The sequence below is a fragment of the Nyctereutes procyonoides genome, unplaced genomic scaffold (genome assembly GCF_905146905.1).
Source record: "Nyctereutes procyonoides isolate TBG_1078 unplaced genomic scaffold, NYPRO_anot_genome, whole genome shotgun sequence".
NCBI classification, from domain to species: domain Eukaryota; kingdom Metazoa; phylum Chordata; class Mammalia; order Carnivora; family Canidae; genus Nyctereutes; species Nyctereutes procyonoides.
In genome coordinates, this window is record NW_026575049.1 from 20,580,026 (window position 1) to 20,600,148 (window position 20,123).

The following is a 20,123-nucleotide window of genomic DNA, read 5'->3' on the forward strand; positions in this document are numbered from 1 at the left end:
GCACAAGCGTTGATTCCATGTAGTTGCAGAACTTTCTCCTCCCCCCAAACTGTATGTTTTTTGGTTTACCTTGTTGTTACCTGAAGAGATCTTGTCAAATGAGACTTATCTGTGGCAATGGATCGGGCCTGGTTGCCTTTAGCAGCGAGGTGGGTGGAGGTCCGGCGAGGGGAGGCAAGTGTCCACACTCATCCTCAGGGGGTGTGTGGTGGAGGGGGCAGGGGCGGGGGCCGGCGGGCGGCCCATAGCCAGGGCCCAGGTCGATGTGCCCGCCTGCAGGGGCACGGAGCCCGGAGGTTCTGCCTTGAGAGCTGGAAACACAGTCTTCGGGTCTTTGCCTTGATGCCATGTGTGCCCCATCTAGGTGGGCACTAGAGTTAGTGCTGGGGCCCAAGGGGCTTCGGGATGTGGGACTGCAGTCCTAGAATGCGGGAGTCCTGGGCAAGGCAGGCCGGGTGGGTCCCCTTGCTGTTACCTAGGCAGACAGTCCCCTGGAGCCTTGGGCCTGTAGTCCTGGCTGTGCCCAGCTGTGCCTGGCTGGTGCTGGCTGGGCCCCGTCCTGACCCGCCAGCCCGTCTGCTGTCCCTGCGGCTGGCCCTCCGTCCATGGTCCCTAAGTGTGGCTCCGCCCCCATCTCCCTCACCTCCTGCCCCCTCACCTGGACCCGACAGATGTGTCTGGGCCTGAGGCTTCATTCAACCCTCCCCTTCTGTTCCTACATGGAATCCTGTCCCTGCCGCCTGTCTGACTTCCCAGAGCCTCGGCCGCCGCTCTAGACTCTGCCCCGAGGTTCCGAGGTCGTGTTGTGTCCCAGACCGGGGCTGCTGCCCGGTGAGTTCCTGCGCCAAGAGCCCACCTAGGTCACCCGGGACCCTTCCCTCGGGGCACCTGCTTATGGGACAGATGCCCGGTGGCAGCGTGCAGCTCGTGATGCCCCTGCGGGCCCTGCGGCCTCCTCGGCGTCTTGTGGGCGGCCCTGCTCCCCGCCGCCTGGCTCACCCCGCGTCAAGGGCTCGCCCTGCCCCGGCAGCCCGGTCCAAGCCAGGTGTCCTTCCTGTGAACTTCTGGCACCCATCAGCGTCCTACAGCTTGGCATGTCCGCCCACCAGCTTGCTTGGTAACACCTATGCTCACCGCCCAGGTGGCTGAGGCCGGTCGGGGCGAGCGCATGTCCGGAGGGGAGGGTTTAGTACTTCAGGAAAGTTTGATCCTGCGATGCGTTCCTGTTGTCTCCTGCTTTTCGGAAACTAGCTTTATTAACTAGACGAACCGGGCGGTGTCCCCTAGGGACACAGTCACCTGAGGGATTTCAAGGAGAAAGGGAGGACAGCCCCGGTGGCGCAGCGGTTTCGCACCGCCTGCAGCCTGGGGTGTGATCCTGGAGACCCGGGATCGAGTCCCACATCGGGCTCCCTGCATGGGGCCTGCTTCTCCCTCTCCCTGTGTCTCTGCCTCTCTCTGTGTGTCTATGAATAAATAAATAAAGTCTTAAAAAAAAAAAAAGGAGAAAGGTATCAGGAAGGGAGTTGGGGGTGGAGGAGCAGAAGGGGAGCCAGCTCCCACCTCTCTCACTTTCTCTGCCTTTGTGCCGTGGGCACACGTGCTGTCACCTTCTGGGGCTTGTCCCTGCCACCCAGGGCTCAGACTAGGTCAGCCGAACCCTAGGAAACCAGACTTCAAAATGAATCCACTCCAACACGGTGCCCTCGGGGTGGTGGGCCAAGGGGTCCTGTGAGACCTCCGAGGAGATGCAGAGCCGAGACCTAAGTGTGGAGGTGCCTGTGCGGGTCCCCTGCCCCCTGGGGTCGGGCCTGTGACAGTGACCCTGAGTTCTGAAGCAGCACAGGCTCCACGTGTGGGGTTTGCATGGATGCCGGGAGGCCCAGAGTGGCCGGGTGCTCACCTGCTGGGCTTGGGGACTGCGGGTGCAGGCAGGCATCCCTGGGTGGGTGGGGGCTCCAGGCTTTTCCTGCAGGGACTTGCACTTGCCGGAGGCGTGGGGATGACTCAGAGAGGTGGTGCTGAGCTGCGAGCTCCCCACTCCTGTGGCAGAGGGACTTCTACACCGGGAGGGGGACCACAGAGTCGGCTACCATCTGGGGACACGGACAGGGAGGGAGAGTATCCACAGGGAGGGAGAGTATCCATTGTCCTGCCTCCCGCAGGGACCTGGTGACAGGCGCCCTTCTGGCGTCCTTGAGCCGTGTCCCCCTAGTTCTGGTTCTGACTGGCTGGCAGCCGGAGGGGCAGGGCCCCGGGCCTCCGGGATTAGAACACGGTTGGACCTCAGCTTTGGGGCCTCTTGGACGGCACACAGGGGCCTGTTTCAGTGTGGGGCGGCAGTGTCACGCAGGTTAGCAGTTCACCTATGGCCAACTAGGACAGGCGGGAGCCGTGATGGCCCGCTCAGCAGGCTCGCTGGCCAGCCTCTGGCACTGTCACATTGTGGTGTTGGTGCCTCCCCCCACCTCGTGGTGCTGTGGGGGCCCAGCTGGGTGGGGCAGGTGTGCAGTCAAGGTCAGAGGCAGTTCCATTCTCAGGGACTCCTGTTCGCTGGTGGCTGGGAGCTGGGAGAAAGGTGGATGTGCCGAGGGAAACATTGGGACAAACTGAGTGGGACATTTGCAGGGTCTTTATATGGCTTCAGTCTCCGAGCCCATATCCAAAGGAGCATTCGTTGAGTGGTCTGTGTGCCGGTGAGTGCAGGCCGGCCGGAGTGACGGAGCGGATGGAGGGGCTGCTGCCCTCGGGAGGTGCGCTCCAGGCCGCAGCCCCCCCAGCTGGTGTGTGGAGCAGCCCCCCCGGGCCGGGTCTCACTGTGGCGAATCCCCCCGATGGCCTTTGCTCCTGACGATGTAGGGCGGAGGATGGGCGTTGGGTCACCTCCGTGTTGGTGGAGACGGTGTAGTGTGGACGAGGATGCAGGCTGCCCTGGGCTTCCCCAGAAACCTGAGTCATGAGCCTCCACGGGGGGCTGGTTTCGAGTGGGGATTTTATCTCCTTGAGGGTTTACACGCTGCTTTGCCCACGACTGTGATCACGGACACAGTGCCCGTTGCCCCGTCTGATGCACGGAGGACTAAGATGTGCAGTTGGACGCTTCCGTGCCCCGAGTGCCTCCCTCCTGGACGCGGGGGCCCCGGGCTCAGGGCTGGTCTGTGCCAGCTCGGGGACCTCGGGACGGAAATGATTTGTACTTCCCCGAAGGCAGCAGGATGCCAAGCGTGTCATGGCAGAAATAGCTGATGTTGGGAAGAAAAGAGGAGGAATCCGTCACTCCACAGTTATGTGGCCCGGGCAGGGGGATGCGCTCATTCAGCGCCTGGGCTGAATTTCCAGAAGGGAGGCGGGTAATTGGGTCTAATTATCCGGAGACGCTCGCAGGGCTGGGAGCACCCGGCCATGGAGGGTGCCCGGGTCCCTGACCCTCCGTCTGGCCGCCGTCCCGTCCCCTCTCCGTGTGCCCTCAGTGTCACCCCGGGCTGCCCCTTTATGCCCTGGGGGCCCCCAGGGACCGTGGCCCTGCAGAGTGTCTGCCCCTCTGCCCCAAGCGTCCCAGGCCCTGGCATCTAGAGCTTTCGATGTTCGCAGATGCCCTGCCCATGGGGCAGACGTGGTCAGTGTTTTTTGTATGAACGGTCGAAAGCCTGCCAGAGAGCAGAGTTAACGTCGTGTCATAAAATAGAGAAGAAGGAGAGGTTTGCTCCGTGCCCTGCTTGCCCGGGGGAGCTGCGACTCTGTGACAGATGCTGTCCCAGGGGGATTCGGGAGTCGTGCGTGTCCAGGTGCGGCTGCGTGGACTCAGAGCCACGGCGTGGTCCTCAGGCAGTGCCCACCTGTGCTCGTCGCCTGCGGTTTTTTTCCTCCATATTAATCACATTTCTAGTCCATCTTCAGTGCCTGGGTAGAAACAAAACCAGAAAAACCGCTGAGCAGACATGCTGCAAAGAAACCCAGCGTTGGATATTTTTAATTTTCTTAAAGCTTTATGACGGGGTATTAATAGAAGTTGCTTTTCAGAATCAGAAGCGTTTTTGGTTCGTTTGCAACGATGAGCATGCTCATTCTAGAAAATTCTGGCAGTGCAGAAAAGCATAAAGGGGAAAGCAGGAACTTGCCCCAAACCCCAAGCCCAGAGCGAGTCCTCATTGACCTTCTGGTTTGTTTCGAGTCGCAGTTTTTCTTTCTTTCTTTCTTTCTTTCCTTCCTTCCTTCCTTCCTTCCTTCCTTCCTTCCTTCCTTCCTTCCTTCTTTCTTTCTTTCTTTCTTTCTTTCTTTCTTTTCTTTTTTTTTAATTTATTTATGATAGACATAGAGAGAGAGGCAGAGACACAGGCAGAGGGAGAAGCAGGCTCCATGCCGGGAGCCCAACTCAGGACTCGATCCCGGGACTCCAGGATCGTGCCCTGGGCCAAAGGCAGGCGCTAAACCGCTGAGCCACCCTGGGGTCCCCCTCAAGTCGCAGTTTTTCCTCTGCTCTTTCGGACCTTTCACGTGGCCGGTGGCTTTCTGGTTCTCAGAAAATGACCCTCAGAAAGTGACCGTGTGGCTCATCCTGGAGGGGCCGCATGCCTCCCTGCGGGCCCTGGTGGGCAGGGTCGTCGTGGTGATGGTGCGGTGATGGTGCGCCCTGAGCTCTGTGGCCCTCACACCGCAGGGCCGTCCCTTTGTCCCGGGACAGGGCACCCTGCTGACGCCTGTTTGTGTGTCCAGCTCAGTTTAATTACCTGGGAGGGGATGCCCTGGGAGGGGGGGGCTGCAGTCCCCTTGGGATGAGCCCAGCAGCCGAGGGCTCCTTTTCCTTAAATGTTGAGGCTTGGATCCCTCACTCTGAAGAGGTCGTTAGTGTGTTTCCCACCAGGAGATGGTAGCTTGGGGATCCCTGATGGCTCAGCAGTTAAGCATCTGCCTTTGGCCCAGGGTGTAGTCCTGGAGTCCCAGGATCGAGTCCCACATCAGGCTCCCTGCACGGAGCCTGCTTCTCCCTCTGCCTATGTCTCTGCCTTTCTCTGTGTGTCTCTCATGAATAAATAAATAAAATCTTAAAAAAAAAAAAAAAGGAGACCATAGCTTCTGTGGCTTCACCTTGATGGGTCAGGGGTTGACTCCGAGGCCAGCTGCCCAGAGGCCCGTCCCTGCGTGCTGGCCACAGAGGGTTCAGGGCCACCCCGGCCCACCGGTTCCATAGCCAGCCAGCTCCTGTCCCGTCCCCAGCCACCCTGGAAAGAACACACTCCCTCTCCTGCTGCAGTCCCACAGCTAGGGGCTCCCTCTCCTCCCTGACCTGGGTGTTGCATGCGAAGAGAGGCCTTCCTGGAGGAGGCAAGAAGCTCCAGCTTGCTCACCTGTGCCCCAAGACGGACGTTGGGGCTGAATGGGTGAGGGGAGGGCTCTGGGGTTCTTCATACTTCCTTGGATGGGCCACGTACTCTGAAGCCTGCTGTGTGCAGGTCCCAGGACAAGCCCCCCGTCAGCACCCTCAGGTGGCCCTCCCTGAGGCCGGCCCCTCCCCAGGAGCCACAGAGAGCCTCTCCTTGTCTGACTCCCCCACTTGCTTCTGTCCGTCCCCAGGCAGGCCTTCCCCACTGGACCCCACTGGATGCTGATTTGAGGCTGGGGTGGCCTCTGGGGTGGGGGGCCTGAGCTGGGAGGATATGGAGCAGCATCGCTGGCCCCCACCCACTCTGTACCAGCAGCTACCCCCTGAGTCCTGACAGCCAAAAATGTCTCCAGACACCGCCACGTGTTCCCTGCCATCCCCCCTTTCCCCCCACTGCCGAGACGCCTGCCCTCAAGCAGTCAAGTCCAGAGGGTCAGCTCCAGGTCTGTCAGGTTGACCGGTGACTCCTCTGTGCCTGGAAGTGCCTCCAGCCCTGGGGGGCCCCCAGGAAGCCTTCGGGGGTCACGGTATGTGTGGCCTGGTGCATTTGGCCTGGGACCGGTTGCATTCTGACAGTGCAGGGGGGCTAAGGCACCAAAGAGAGGTACAGCCCTGGGTCCCGGCTTCCAGTGGAGACACTGGCTCAGCCTGGCCCCTCCGGCTGTATGACTTGGGGTGCCTCTCACCCTCTCTGAGCCCCTTGTCAGTAAAGGGGTGTGATGAGCACCACTGTGCAGACTTCATGGGTATGTGGGTCCTGCAGGTCCTCCCCACTGTGCCCTCGACTCCTCCCTGTGACGGCAGACAGCCTGGCTGTGCTCCGACTGACAGCTGTGCTGCATCCTCATGCACTGGCCTCCAGCCCCTCCTCCTGTGCTGCAGGGATAGGGGACACTGCTGACTGCCCAGGGCTGGAGGGGGTTGCCAGCCGCAGGGACAGGGTGCCTGGGAGCTGTTTCATGTTAGAATGATGGCTTTATTTTATTTTTTTAAAGATTTATTTATTTATTTATTTATTTATTTATTTATTTATTTATTTATGAGACACAGAGAGAGGCAGAGACAGAGGCAGAGGGAGAAGCAGGTTCCCTGCGGGGACCCCGATGTGGGACTTGATCCCAGGACCCCGGGATCACGCCCTGGACCGAAGGCAGATGCTCAACTGCTGAGCCACCCAGACGCCCCAGAACGATGCCTTTAAAATGGAGCAGCATAGATGGCTGGACGCTGTGCTGTCCTGCCTGGACAGAGGTTGCGGTGGCAAGAGTGACAGCAAATGAAACCGGGAGAGCCCCTGTGTTCTGGAGCCTTCCAGGGATGCAGAGGCTGCCTCTGTGCTCTCTGCAGCCCGTGCGGCAGGGGTGGCAGTTGGGACCGCACAGATGGCTGACACCCAGCAGGCCTGCCCCGTGGCCGCCTCTGTGTCCCGGGGCCCTGACGCAGGGACGGCTCAGCTTCCAGGGCACACTCACGCGCTGTAGGGGCTTCCCGGCATCACCCGCGGGGCGTGTGCTGTTTCTACGTCGTTGAACATCCTCGGTCCTAGGATCAGATGTTTCTAAATTTCAGCCCAAATGAGGCTCGCGTGGGTCCTGGAGGGAAAGTAGCCCTGGAGTCGGGGCAGGCGGGAGAGACGCGGCGGGCAGCTGCGCAGGAAGGGGACCCACAGTGAGGGGTGTCGGGGATACGCGGAATTTGGCAAGTAAGCGATGTCCTTTGGGGGAGAGGGGCCTGTGCATGTGAGAAATGCCACAGGACAAGGCTCTTCCGGGAGGGGTGTGGAGGGGGGGGGGCGGCGGGGGCGGTGACACCAGCAGGTGACAATGTGGCAGAGAATGTGGAGCCCCCTAGTCTGACCCTACGGGTGCCCGCTGCCCATCGCCGCATGCACGGGTACTTGTGAGCCTCAGCGGGTGCATCTGGCCCGCCTGCCAGAAGCTTCCATCCAAGAGGCCAGTCAGCTCCCAAGGTCAGCTCGCACTGCGGCCAGAGCTGCGAGGTGACATTTGGGCGACAGTAGGGTGGAAGGGGCTCCAGTCGGGGGCCAAGCGGGTTTCCGTGTCAGGGCTGTTGTCTCCGCAGTGCCCGTGGGGCACTGTGGGTGTCGGGGCAGAGAAGACGGGGGGGCACTGCCCCGAGCTCCCTTTCCCTTCCTGCGGGGGAGCTGAGGGTGGGCCGCATGCAGCAGGGTTCTGGCCAAGGGGAAGGCCGCCGAGGAAGTGGACGGGATGGCAGGACCTCGGGCCCCGGGAGTTAGGAGCTGTGCTTTCCAGAGGAGGCTTCCCAGGGGCCTCGTCCTGAGGCTGGGAGACTCCCCTGGCTGCCCACCTGGGCCGGGGCCTGGTCATACAGGCTCTGTGTCCCCAGCACCGTGCTGGCACATTGCAGGGCCCACCGTGGTGGCCAGGAGGGCTGCTGGTCATCCGGGGCATGGCTGGTGGGCACCCAGAATTGGATGCAACGTGAGTGAAGTGCCAAAGGCTCTAGGGCGTGTCCCATCAGCCCCACAAGGGGCGCCCATCCCTGGGGTGCTGGTGGTTGTGGAGGACCCGCGGGCCAGGAGTCTGCCTGGACACTCACTATACGCTGAGCACCGCCTGGGCATCAGGGCCACGGGGGCGAGTCCCCCAGCATGGGCATTTCGAGGAGCCCACGGCCAGGGGACAGGTAGACAGATGGACACAGTGCAAGACAGTGTGTTGAGGTGGAAGGAAGGTACTGGGAGGTGGGCCCGTTCATTTCTCCATTGGGTCAACCAGCACATCTATTGAGCACCTACTGTGTGCCAAGCTGTGTTCTGTCCTAAGGACTGGCGGAGAGTGGAGCACGTCTCACGCCCCTTCATGGCCCTTGGTGCAGCACTTCAGGGGAGGGTGGGGTGCCGGGGGGAGCACAGCCAGTCTGTTTGGGGGCAGGGAGGGCCCAGAATGCAGCCCCTGAGGCCTGAGTGGTGGGCGATAAGTGGGGAGAAGGGTCGGGACAGGCCTTTTGGACTGAGGTGCAGTGAATGGCCTGGTGAGGGTCTATACCCCCCTGCAGGATGTGGGGGGACTTGGGGGACCCAGCCTATGCGAGTGGGGGCCACTCAGGAGGCTGGTGAGTGAGCAGGGCTGGCGGCAGCATCGGGTGGCGCTGTCAGCATGGGGACCCCTCTCCACCCCAGAGTGCCAGTTGGTCCACCTAAGGGGAGGCGACTCCTGGTGTCCCCTTGGGCTGCAGTGGGTCCTAGGGGGCTGGTCAGAGGCCCACTGGCAGGCCATTCTGGGGTCCCCAGCCACTTCCCTGAGGTCTCCATTGGCATTGGATTCCGTTTCCAGTGCTTAGAAGCTGTACTCACACCCGTGGTGCATCCAAATGGTGCACGGTGCATCTCTTGCAAGATCCTGTTCCTGAACATCTTGCAAAAGATGGTGGCATCTGTCCACATGTGGACGGTGGCACAGAGATTGGAAGGTCAGAACACAGCTCCTGATTCTGGCCTGTCCGTGTGCTGTCAGCTTGGCTGGGCTGCTGTGCTTCACTGGAAGCTGCGCCCACAAGTGGTTCTAGGAACATCCACCCCCCCCCCCCCCCCCACCGAAGTGGTCTTGGAAGAGAGTGAGCATTCCAGGAGGCAGGACACCTCTCTGGTCTCGCTGGGACCTGGGTGGGGTGGGAGACAGAAGGGCTTCACTGGTGCCTGGCTAGCAGGCTCCTTGCTGGTCTCAGATCTGTGAAGGAAAGCATAGAGCTGGGGTGTGGGGGATGGAGCGGAGCAAAGACATTCTGAGGAGGAAGGACGGGCTTCCTGCCTGGAGTCTGAGGGTGGGAGGCTGTCGGGACAACTGCTCTTCTAGGTGCCAGGTGCTCAGGGATGCTCAGAGGCGCTGCCCCTGGTGGAAGCTTTACTGGTCTTTCCAGAACCAGCACTCAGCCATGTCTTTTGGGTAGGGAGGAAGGATGTGAAAGATTTATTTTATTTTATTTTAATTTTTTAAAGATTTTATGTATTCATGATAGAGGGAAGCAGAGACACAGGCAGAAGAAGCAGGCTCCATGTAGGAAGTCCAATGTGGGACTTGATCCCAGGCCTCAGGATCACACCCTGAGCCAAAGGCAGATGCTCAACCACTGAGCCACCCAGGTGTCCTGAGATTTATTTTATTTTTTAAAAATACCTAAAAATCGGGCAGCCCCGGTGGCTCAGCAGTTTGGTGCCTGCCTTCGGCCCAGGGCATGATCCTGAGTCCCAGGACCAAGTCCCACATCGGGCTCCCTGCATGGAGCCTGCTTCTCCCTCTGCCTGTGTCTCTGCTTCTCTCTCTCCTCTCTGTGTATTCTCATGAATAAATAAATAAAATCTTAAAAAAAAATACCTAAAAATCCTCCTAATCAAAAAAAAAGTAAAACAACCTTGTAAAAATTAAATGATCAGAGATGCAGAGTAATTGGGTGCCTGGGTGGCTCAGTTGGTAAAGCGTCTGCCTTTGGCTCAGGTCATGATCCTGGGGTCCTGGGAATGAGTCCAGTATCAGGCTCCCAGCATCAGGCTCCCTGCTCAGCAGGGGGGCCTTCTTCTCCCTCCACCCCTCCCCCACTCGTTCTCTCACTCATTCTCTCTCTTCCTTCCTTCCTTCCTTCCTTCCTTCCTTCCTTCCTTCCTTCCTTCCTTTCTTTCTTTTCTTTCTTTTTTTTTTTTAAAGATTTTATTTATTTATTCATGAGAGACACACACACACAGAGAGAGAGGGAAAAACAGAGACCCAGGCAGAGGGAGAAGCAGACTCCATCCATGGGATGTGGGACTCGATCCCCAGGACTCCAGCATCATGCCCTGAGCCGGAAGGCAGATGCTTAACTGCTCATTCTCTCTTTCTTTCTTTCTTTCTTTCTTTCTTTCTTTCTTTCTTTCTTTCTTTCTTTCTTTCTTTCTCTTTCTTTCTTTCTTTCTTCTTTCTTACTTTCTTTTTCTTTCTTTTTTTTTTTAAAGATTTTATTTATTTATTCATGAGAGACACACACACACAGAGAGAGAGGGAAAAACAGAGACCCAGGCAGAGGGAGAAGCAGACTCCATCCATGGGATGTGGGACTCGATCCCCAAGACTCCAGCATCACGCCCTGAGCCGGAAGGCAGATGCTTAACCACTGAGCCACCCAGGCATCCCACTCATTCTCTTTCAAATAAAGACAATCTTTTTTTTTTTAAAGATTGCATTTATTTATTCGGGGAGAGAGGCAGAGACACAGGCATAGGGAGAAGCAGGCTCCGTGCAGGGAGCCTGATGTGGGACTCGATCCCAGGACCCCAGGATCACACCCTGAGCCAAAGGCAGATACTCAACCGCTGAGCCCCCCAGGCGTCCCTAAATAGATAAAATCTTAAAAAAAAAAAAAAGTAGAGTAGAAAACTAGGACTTTCTGCATACCCTCCATATGTTCTTCTCTGGATATAAACCTGTGTAGCATTTCTGCATTTCCCACGCACCCCGAGTGCAGCATCCTTTGTAAATGTGTCGCATGGACTTTCCATTCCAGCCCCGGAAGCTCCACCTTGCTCTTCTCAATCCTTGTGACACTGGCCAACATGTGGGTATATCCAGGTTCCCATTTTCTCAAAGGGTGTTGCAGCAAACATTTAGAGAGAGAGAGTGTGTGTGTTTCACTTTGAGGCTATTCTGAATAACAAATTTCTCAAGATACAATTATTGGTGCCAAAATTCTGCTCACTGTGTTCTGATAACCTTGGTCGCAGTGCCTTTGGGAAGTTTGTACTGATTTATACCCGAATGAGCGATGTTTGAAAACCCTCGGTGTTTATACTGTCACTGCGAAGAGAAATTTCTCATCTTTTCTGATCCTACAGGCAAAAAACAAATGTCTTCTTTTCTTGATTTGTGTCTTTCTTTAGGGCAAAGGAGCCGTGTTTCACGTTCATCTGTCATCCCTAATCCTTCTGAGAATTGGCAATTGACTTTCGAGTTAGATTGTTTTTCTTTTATTGATGTAAACTCTTCTTTACAAATACAGGAATATGTATTGATTTACAGTTACTCTGTAATTAAAATACATCCTTATGTTTTTTAACATGTTGCAAATATCTTTTTGCAATTTTGTATTTTTCTCGTAGTCGATGGCATCCTTTCACAACCCCACCATGTGGGTCCTAATGGTTTTGTTGTAAATCCAGCCTTTTCTTTGGTGGCTCCTGGGTGGCCTGGGACAACATGCTCAACCTCTTTGGGCCCATTTCTGTTTTTTAAAACAGCTGACCTCGTAGGGTTGCTTGTGGATTAGATGAAGGAGTGATAGAGATGTCCAGCCATTAGCACCTCGCCTAGCCTCTGGTCCCTTGGCTGCTCCTTATTGGGAGCTGACCCAAGTCGACCTGCCGTTGGTCAAGTTCACCCGTTAGGTTATCACCCGTTAGGTTATCACCCGTTAGGTTATCTCCACAGATGATCCCACCGTCATGGGGTGATGGGAGCAAAGGGGAGCCCCTGCCTGCCTCCCCACCCAGAGAGCCACAAGAAGAAGACAGAGCCTGGCCGCAGTTCCTGGTCTGCAGCTAAGTGTCCTCTAGCTGCCCAGTGGTGTCTGGCCTGAAAGGGCCGCTGGAAACAGATGCTGAATCTTCTAGCACAGGGTCTGGCTGACCTCCTGGCAGCGGGAAACCCCTGACGACTGATTAAATACCACCAGAACACAGGCAGGGGGGATTCTTGGGTGCAGAGCTCCATTCCCAGGGGTGAGGTCCTGTCCCTCTGGCGAGGGCCAGAGGCTGCCGTGTGTTAGTAGAGCTGGTACATCCAGAGCCACTTATGTCACCAGGAAAGAGCCTCTTGGGGACAGCCATGTCCCCAAGTGTCCTGCAGTTGCCTCCGGAGTGGCAGGTCCAGTGAGAGTCCTTCAGATGCTAATAACCAAGTGCCCTGGGATGTAGGGTGCCAAGGGGGCTCTGAGAAAGGTACCTAACTGCTCACGGTGTGCATGCCTGCACAGCTCACGCTCCACGTGAGGTATTTGAAAGTCACCCCTCCGACGGAGCATGCCTCCTGTAAAAGACATCTCCTTCCTGACTTGGCCTCGGGTTGTCGAGTATTTAAAGTTAAGAGGGCAAAAGTCAGAGAGAGGTGGGAGATTGTGGGAATGTGGGGATGGGTCATGGGGTTTGATGTCACTTACCCGGTGCCCTCGGGTTTATCACATAACCTCTCAGAACCTTGATTGTCTTGTGTGACAGCAGGGACCATGGTTCTTATGTCACAGGTGATTGCAAAGCTCCTAGCAAAGGATTGGCCACTTTCCCATGCCATCAGGGCTCTGGGAGAGTCACCCTTGTCACTAGTGATTTCTAGAGCGTGTTGCCCAATAAAATACCCTGTTCCCTATGTGGTGCTTTTCTGCATAGTGTTAGAAAATGTAAGGAACTTGCCCTGCTCCCTCAGAATAGAGGCGGGTCATGAATCCCTCTGGCTTTGGGTGCCTCCGCTGGTACTTCCCCGGATGATGATGACCATATGATCTGTCTGTATCTTCTCTTCAAGTCAAGGAAGCTTGCGATTATGCCAGAAAGGATTTTTTTATTTTTATTTTATTTTATTTTTTTTAATTTATGATAGTCACACAGGGAGAGAGAGAGAGAGGCAGAGACACAGGCAGAGAGAGAAGCAGGCTCCTTGCACCGGAAGCCCAACGTGGGATTCGATCCCAGGTCTCCAGGATCGCGCCCTGGGCCAAAGGCAGGCGCCAAACCGCTGCGCCACCCAGGGATCTCAAAAAAGTATCTTAAAAGTAATAAAATGACATTTCAGTTCTACCGTTGTAGGGAGTCTTAACACTGGTGTTAGGTGTGTGGCCTGAGAACGCCTGGTGGTGGTTGGCCCTCCGTGCACACAGGGCCACCTCGCCCCGTGTAACAAGTGGGGGTTGCTGGCGCCCTGGGCACCCCTGCTTCCTGGGCCAGCTCCCAGTGTCTCGGACACCAGGCCGGGGGCTTGTCAGGGGCACGGCACACTGGCATGCCTCCACTCCTGTCGCCTGGAACACAGACCAGGGCATCCTTCTAAAGTACAGCTTCCAGAAAAGAGTGCCGGAGCGCCCGCAGAGTCATTGTTGCAAATTCCCCTTAAAGATTTAGAAGCACAGGTGTGGGCCGCCCGGGGCCTCTGTTCTTTTGTGACAAGTTATGGCGTCATTTACACCCACCCCCTTTGGAAGCCGAGCCCGCGTCACTTCATCACTTTGCCAGTGGCCTTTGTGCTGGGCTCCCATTCAGCCCGCCCAGCCATCTGAATAGGCGCTGAGCCACCGCTGTCATTGTCCCCCGGGTTACTCATCAACCGTTCCCGTGGTTACCGCCATGGTGAATGTGACCCCGGCCCCGGGGGAGGGGCCCCACTCCGTATAAAAGGGCACCTCCAGCCGGAGATGAAACCCTGCACCCGGGTTCTGCTGCTGTGATCCAAGAACTTTCCTTGTGTGCGTCCCCCAGGGGCCGGGAGCCTGGTGTTCCTGTTAGAGCCGCGCTGTGGGCCTGGGGGGTGGTGGGGTGGCCCCCGGAGGAGAGGGAGGGGGCTCTGCTCTAGAAGGGGCTTGAGTCGGGGCACCTGTCGCCCAGGGGGCCTGAGAGGCCGAAACAGAGGAGGCGGGTGAGCGCAGGGGGGTGGACTTGCCAGCTTAGAAGTTCCAGTGCAGGGCGCCTGGGGGACTCCGTGGTGGCGGGCGTGACCCCGAGGTCCTGGAATCGAGTCCCGCGTCGGGCTCCTCGCAGGGGGCCTGCTTCTCTCTCTGCCTGGGTCTCTGCCTCTCTCTGGGTCTCTTGTGAATAAATGAAGAAAAACTTAAAAAAAAAATTCCAGCGGAAGGAGCACCCTGTGCTTGTGTTTGGGGGAGGGGGGGTCCCCATTCTCACTGTTGTAACAAAGTCGTGAGAGTATCTCTGAGACCGCTGTCTTTGCGTGTCTATACCACGGCTTCCCGAAAATAGACACGGCCAAGTGGATTAGCTGCAAAGGAGCGCATGGGGCGTTCACATTTTGATCAGATCACCAACTTGTCTTCGAAACACCTGTCGCCGGTTGACATCCTTGCTGCAGAGGCGTGTTAGTGCGTGAATTCCCCAGGCTTGACATTGTCACTGAGATGTTTGCCCGTCTGCTGGCTGGAAAATAGCCCATTGTTCACTTTTTACCTTTCTCGGGTTCCTTTGAAGGGGAGCTTTTCCCCCAGTGTTTGTCGACCATCAGTGTTACTTCTGTGGCCAGTTCCTGGTCCTTTTCTAGGTGGTTTCTGGTTGGGGTTGAGCATCCCCACCCCAGAGCCACAGAAGTGGCCTGTGTTTTAGTTCAGTGTTTTCCAGCCTTATCTCCCTGCCATGCCTGGCTCTGTTGTGGGTGAGAGGGTGTGGGGCGAACATTGGTTTTCCCAACTGTCTCAGCACTTTTATTTGAAGACTCCATGCCCCTCCCTTTATCACAAACAACATTGTGCCACCACAGTGTCCCGTGTAGCCGTTCCTGCCCCACACCACCCACACTGTCTGAATTACAGGTACATTATAGCATGTTCCAAAAGCCAGTTGTTTTTTTTCCATAATTTTCTTGGCCATGCTTATGGATTTTCTCTTCTGTGTGAGCTTAATACTTACTTTATAAGTAATATAATTTTAATTCTATTGAATTAAAAAAATCTGGGAATTTTTTTAAAGATATATTTATTTATTTAAGAGAAAGAAAGCAAGGAGAGGTGCAGAGGGAGAGAGAATCTCAAGCAGACTCTCCTCTGAGCGCAGAGGCCCGAGTGGGGCTCGATCTCAGGAGCTAGAGATCATGACCTGAGCTGAAACGAAGAGTTGGACACTCAACAGACTGAGCCAGCTAGGTACCCCTTCCCCTGGGAATTTTGGTGAGAATGACATTGTGTTTGTGGATTATTTTGTGCAGTGGATTGCATAGCGGTTCTCTGGAAAGATACATGTACCTTAGAACCCGTGGATGTGGCCCTACTCGGAAAAGGGTCTGTGCAGGTACAGGTTAGCTAAAGATTTCGAGATGAGATTTTCTTGACGTAGAGCGGGCCCTAAATCCAATGACAAGTGCTGAGAAGAGGAAGAGAGGGGGCCCAGAGAGAAGAAGGACCCCGGAGGGTAGAGGCAGAGATTGGGTGGTGCAATGCCAAGCCAAGGAACCCAAGGAACCCAAGGACTGCTGGCTACCGCCAAGGCTGGAAGAGACAGGGAGCAGATTCTCCTTCGGAGGGTCCAGAAGGAGCCAGCCCTGCCAAGCCAGCACCTTGATTTCAGACTTCTGGCCTCCCTGGCTGTGAGAGAGTAATCTTCCATCCTGTGATGCCACAAATTTGTGGTAATTTGTGATAGCACTTCTAGGAAACTAATATACTTCGGAGCGGTTTCTTTACAGTGTTTTTCTTTTTAGGAACATGGTGCATTTCTTCATTCCTTAATATCTTTTGTTGTAGTTAAAACCAATCATGTTCCCAGTGAAGAAACAGTCACATGTCTTACCTCCTGTCCTAGTCCCAGAGCCTGTAAAGGTGAACCCACTGGGGCTGGCTGGGGGAAGGAAGGACATTTGCTCCAGAAGGAACTGTCTGAGGGATCATAAGAGATTTCTAAATATGGAAAAAGGGAATAAATCATTTGGTGAAGTCAAAAAAAAAAAAAAAAACCAATCATGTTTTCCACATACATATTTCATTTCAGGCTCATTGCTAGGGATTTTATACGATTTGCTGCTGTTGCAGTTAAGGACTCCCTTGTTTTCAGTTGCATTTTCTGACTGGCTTTTGCTGGGTGTTGAAAAGTAATGAATTTTTGTTTTGTGATTTTGCATCCAACCACCTTCTCAAGCTCTCTCTCTCTCTCTTTTTTAAGATTTTATTTACTTATTCACAGGAGACACAGAGAAAGAGACAGAGACACAGGCAGAGGGAGAAGTAGGCTCCCTGTGGGGAACCCCATGTGGGACTTGATCCCAGGACCCCGGGATCATGCTCTGAGCCAAAGTCAGATGCTCAACTGCTGAGGGACCCAGACGTCCCTCAAGCTTTTTTATTAATTAAAATAATTTATCAATCTATTTCTCTTGGAGAGCTGTTGTGTTGACTCCACATAATGTAGCTTTTGTTTCTATCTTTCAGCTCTTTTATCTCTTCCTCCCCCACTTTTTTTTCCATTTTATTTCCTGGTCAGGTGGTCTTTACCCTCTCAGACCCCATGCAGACCCTGTTTGTTCACAAGCAGGGTTAGGACCTCCTGGCATGAAGTCCAATAGTGAGCTCTTGAGCAGAGAGACGTGCTGTTGCTAGTTGTTGGTGATTGGCTAGCTCAGTTCTGACAGCTTGTGAAAATTTAGGTCATTCATTTTCTCAGTCAATATTTATTTAGTTTCTTCTGTTTGCCAAAGTTTGTTTTAGATGCCAGGTATATTGCAATATTGTATTAGAAGTCTTAGCCAATGCAGTAATACAAGAAAAAAAAACCCGATATAAACAAACAACACTGCTTTATTATAAACGATAACACTGTTATTATACACAGATGATATGGTTACATACAAGGAAAACCCAAAAGAATATGCAAATCATAAGAAAGTATATAAGGGAACAGACTGAACCAAATCGTTGCAGCCAGTCAGGCGTGCTGGGCAGCATGGCCACACATGATTTTTATGTGTAAATAACATTGGGTGAGAAGAGCCAAGGCAATCTTGAAGAAAACAAGGTGGGGGGACCAGGTCTGCTGGATGCCAAGGCTTATTAGAAAGTCACTGTAGGTAAGAGGGTCTGTCAGTGGCCAAGGATGGTCAGATAAGCCAGCAGAGTTGAGTAGAGAGCCCAGAAAACAGACTCCACATGTTTAAAAGCACAATGGATTGGAGTGCCTGGCTGGCTCAACTGTGAGGGCATGCTAGACTCTTGATCTCAGAGTTTTGAGTTCAAACCTAATGTTGGGCATGGAGCCTACTTAAAAAAAAATTTAAAAAGTACAGCTGGTCAAGTAACAAGGAATAAATGAATAAATCAGAGCTGAATTACACTCCATGAGGATAGTCTACACCTGCCTTTTTTTTCTGAATTTCATTCATTCTGAATATTCTCTTTTGACCTGTCTTCCAATTTACTTTCTCAACAACTAGGTATAATCTATTCTTTTTTTATTTTAAGATTTTATTTTTTAGGTAATCCCTCATTCTTTTATGGGTCTGTTCCTTGTGGTCTTGGCGCCTGCTGATTTTTGCTCAACTTGTCTTATCTCTTTGTATGCCTGGTTATTTTTATGTGCTGGACATTGTGTTTTCATAATTGTTTGTAGAAATGATATGAAGCTTATGATGTTGTTGTCTTCTTTTTTAGAGAGATTTATGTTGGGTCCTGGCAGGTGCCAGGTGTGCTAATGATCTGGGGTCACCACCCTTTAGTAGAGATTGGCTCCTGGCACCATGTGTAGTTAACAGTTGCCAGACCCGGCATGGTGACTGGTCAGGCATGTTCCTCAATGCCTGGACCTTCTGTGGGTGAGCCAGAGACGTGTAAGTTTTCTGTACACTGTTGCCCCTCACCCCTTCTTTCAGAATATGCCATGTAGCTTAGCTTGTAGGTGTCATCATTAATTATGTTGTTTGCATGGGAAATGTGGTCTGGGCTGCAGAGTTATACAACCTGTTGCAAATGGGGGCTTTGTGCAGGAAGCACTGCTTTTGGGAATGCAGTATATGTGCTAAGTTGCAAATATTGATAGCCTATTAGCCAATGAAATTGTGCTGGAGCCTGCACTCTTTTTCTACCTGAGTGAGGTCTTTTCTTCTAATACAGCAAGAAGAGATTTGTGAGGCCCTGTAACTGTATACAGGTCAAGGGGACACAGAGGTGAAGCTGTATGTTGCCATATCTTAGACACACCCTATGTGTTTCTGTCTATGGAAATAGGTCCCATCTTTTGTAGCAGAGTTCCCAAGGCACTGACTTTGTGGAATTATAAAACCAATCTCCTCCAGCATGGAGTATCTCAGGAGGGGTCTTGTTTCTGAGACCCCTTCCGCCCATCCTGCATGTGCCCTCTCCTAAGGAGGCAGCTCTGGAAATGGGCACCACTCTTCTCCTTCATAACCAAGATGCTGCTGGAAGATGGAAGAGTCCCCTTAGGATGTAACTCGCGAGGGCGGCTGTGGGGTAGATATAGGTTTCCACATGCAAATGTAGGTATTAGGCTCAGTGCAGCTCTGCCAGAGGAGCCCAGGGTGGGAGGGACCAGCAGTTCCCACACCTGCAGGCAAGGGGCCCACACGGTGGTTGTGCATGGCTATCCCAGGCACCTGGGCACCCAGATGTCAGAAGATCACCCCTGCCCAGCTTACCACTCTGCCCCTGAACAGGTGGTAGAGGAATCAGTCCCCAGTGGTCGTGAGAGTGGGTACACAGAGGGACGGGCTTCTGTGTGGCCATGCTGCCCAGCACGCCTGACTGGCTGCAACGATTTGGTTCAGTCTGTTCCCTTATATACTTTACTTTCCCCCAGAGAAAATTTAAATATTTTCCATATTCACTCTGCCTGCCTTTTAATCCTTCCTCCTGTTACCGAGAGCCCGTTACTAATGCAGAAGAAAATACATCAATGTAAGAACAATACAGGCTGTTGGTTTTGAAAACCAAGGGGTCAGCTGTAGGGAAGAGAGAAGGAAAGAGGTAATTTTCACCCGTGGCTGGAGTTAGGCCTGGAAGACTGTGGGGAATTACAACAGGACTGTGTTTTTGAGTGAAATTACTTAAGCTCCTTGTTGCTTGCTTATATACATGACAGAGCCGACATGTTTCAATGCAGAATTTTATAATGGGAAGAACTTCTGTTTTGAAATGGGGCTAGCCTGTGAGTGTGGAGGTCTCTGGAGGCACCTGGCATGCAGGTCAGCATCATTCGTGGAATGATGGGGTGGAATAGGGGGTGCATGCACCCCAGGATCACCTGGAGCCTGGGGAGCGTCCTGGAGTGGACATTGGCTTTGGCCATCACGGGTTGCAGCGGCCCCACCATTCCTTCCTCCCTTCTGCCTCCTGAGTTGTTTAGTGCAGTGTCACAACATATGTACACTATCACTCGGCCTTACCTGACTTGCTTGCAAATATTTCTTTTTTAAGATTTAAAAAAAATTTATTTATTCATGAGAGACCCAGAGAGAGAGGCTGAGACACAGGCAGAGAGAGAAGCAGGCTCCATGCAGGGAGCCCAAAGTGGGACTTGATCCCAGGACCCCGGGGTCACAACCTGAGCTGAAGCAGATGCTCAACCACTGAGCCACCCAGGTGCCCCACTTGCAAATATTTTATTGAAAATACGGTAACTATATTTTTTCTCCTTTTTCAATTTTACAAAAACATCTCTTCTTTTAAAAAAGATTTTATTTATTTATTCATGAGAAACACAGAGAGAGAGAGGCAGAGATACAGGCAGAGGGAGAAGCAGGCTCCATGCAGGGAACCCCACGCGGGACTTGATCCTGGGACTCCGGGATCATGCCCTTAGCTGAAGGCAGGCGTTCAACTGCTGAGCCACGCAGGCGTCCCAAGAAAAACATCTTTAAAGAAAACTTTCTGGTTGGGTTTCTTCATTATTCCTCAAATGGGAGCAGTTTTGCTCCCCCCCACCCCACAAGACAGTTGGTGATGCCAGGAGACATTTTGGCTGTCACAGTATGGTGGGGTGTGTGTGTGTGTGAGTGTGTGTGTGTGTGTGTGTGTGTGTGTGTGT

The 20,123-nt window shown here is 53.9% G+C and overlaps 1 protein-coding gene and 1 non-coding gene across 2 annotated transcripts in view; both read left to right on the forward strand.

Annotated features, from left to right (window-relative positions):
* The window catches only part of CELSR1 (cadherin EGF LAG seven-pass G-type receptor 1), a 135,580-nt gene that overhangs the window by 19,540 nt on the left and 95,917 nt on the right, over positions 1–20,123 (forward strand).
* On the forward strand, positions 15,855–15,979 carry LOC129512286 (small nucleolar RNA SNORD22). Its single transcript, XR_008665018.1, has one exon. It is a non-coding gene; the product is annotated as a small nucleolar RNA SNORD22 (small nucleolar RNA).